A 1962-nucleotide genomic window follows, 5' to 3' on the forward strand; every position below is an offset into this window, starting at 1 on the left:
TTCTTCATTTTGAGAAGCTTCTACTGAGTTTGTCTTTCACTAAAGACAGCCTTCTCAAACACCATTTGGTCTAAAACAGTGTTTCTTAAACTTGATGTGATCATTAAGGTTATGTGTCAATTTCGCTAGGCCATTAACGCTCAGTGATTGGCAGAGAGTGTTTGAGTGTCTTTCATCATCTTTGATCTCATATGAGTAGTCAGTTAGTTCAAAGGACAGTTTTTTAGCAGTATGACCTATATCCAATATATATGAAATTCTATCAAAACTTGTAGATCCTGCATCTGTCTTGTCATCCTGTGACCTCTGGTTCTTGGGATACAAGCCAGCAACCTGCCACCTAGATTTTGGGTTTGTCAGTCCACTTGAGTAAGGAGAAGTCTCCAGTCTGGTGCCTGACCCATGGATTTAGGACTTGCCAGCCTCAACAACTGCCTGAGCCAGTTTTTTGAAATAAATCTCTCCTCTTTCCAGATACATACGTCACTGGTTTTGCTCCTGTGGAGAACTCAGCCTCAGGCACTAAAGCATGCATGATAGTCACCTGGTGGACTTGCTAAAACATAGATTGTTGAGCTCTGCTACAAGATTTTCTAATTCAGTAGCTCTGGGGTGGGTCCAGAGATGCTACCTTGTAAGTAAGCTTACAGGTGATGCTGATGGTACTAGTCTGGGGATGACCCTTTTAGAAATTCTGATCTAAAATGTCTGTTTTCCTCTAAAGGTGGGTCTATTTCTGAAGATCCTTTCTACCCAATCTCTGACTGAAATTCTTTCTTCTGAGGAAGATATTTACTGTCTCAGTATCTTCTTCAGGGCCACCTTCACCTCCTTGTTCTTGAGAGTATAGATGAGAGGGTTCAACAAGGATGTGATTGCACTGTACTGAATGGACACTGCTCGTTCCAACAATGAGCCTGAGGGAAGGCTGATGTATCTGAATAGAGCTGTACCATAGAACAAGAGCACCACAGTGAGGTGGGAGGAACAAGTGGAGAAGGCTTTGCCCTGGCCCCCAGAGGAATGAATGCTCAGGATGGCAGAGATAATTCTGGAATAAGTAAAGAGAATCAGGAGAAGTGTCAGAAGCCCCAGAAATGCACTTGACCTAGATAGAAGCAGTTCATTGGCAGTGGACAATGGAAATAGAGAAGGCATCTCACAGCTGAAGTGGGGGATGATGTCAGACCTACAAAAATATAGCTTGTGGATGAAAAGACAATTCACTAGTGAGTTCAGAAACCCCATCACCCATGCTGCACTGACCACTGCAGTACAAAGAGGTTTGTTCATGACCTCAGTGTAGAGCAGAGGGTGGCAGATGGCAGCATAGCGGTCATAGACCATAACAGAGAGAAGATTGGCTTCTGAACACCCAGAGAGAAGGAAAAAGAAACTCTGGGTGATGCAGCCTCACACTGTGTTGCATTTTTTTCTGAGACAAGAAGTTCTGCAGCATTTTGGGCCTGGTGACTGAAAAGAAGCAAATGGCCAAGAAGGACAGATGTCCAAGGAAGAAGTACATGGGGATATGAAAGTGAGAATCAGCTCTTATCACAAGGATCATTACCAGATTCCTCATTAAAGTCGGGAGTAAATCACCAGGAACAGCACAAAGAGCAGAGTCTGGATCTGGGGATCGGCAGACAGGCTGAGGAGGAGGAACTCAGTGAAGACACTGAGATTGTTCATTGTTGTTTATAAATTCTGTCCCTAGAAATAAATCAGTGCTACCACATGTAACGGGTTAGTAATCTGAGTAATTTCTAATGATCAGAATATCATCCCTACTTTCTCAAACTTTCCAAGCAATGCTACTTTCAGTTTGAAATTAGAAAAGGAAAACTGAGGTTGAATAATTACAATTGTATCTTTCAAGGTTTCTATCCCTTGGTCTTGCTCAATGTTGTTGTTGTTGTTATGTGCCATGGAGTCGGAACCGACTCATAGCGACCCTGTACA

At 42.9% G+C, this 1962-nt stretch overlaps 1 pseudogene; it reads right to left on the reverse strand.

Moving 5' to 3' along the window:
• Positions 1 to 699: 699 nt before the first annotated feature.
• LOC102817393 lies at positions 700 to 1692 on the reverse strand (annotated as a pseudogene).
• Between the last annotated feature and the right edge of the window lie 270 nt (positions 1693 to 1962).

Source organism: Chrysochloris asiatica, unplaced genomic scaffold, assembly GCF_000296735.1.
Source record: "Chrysochloris asiatica unplaced genomic scaffold, ChrAsi1.0 scaffold00077, whole genome shotgun sequence".
In the NCBI taxonomy this organism is placed as follows: Eukaryota; Metazoa; Chordata; class Mammalia; order Afrosoricida; family Chrysochloridae; genus Chrysochloris; species Chrysochloris asiatica.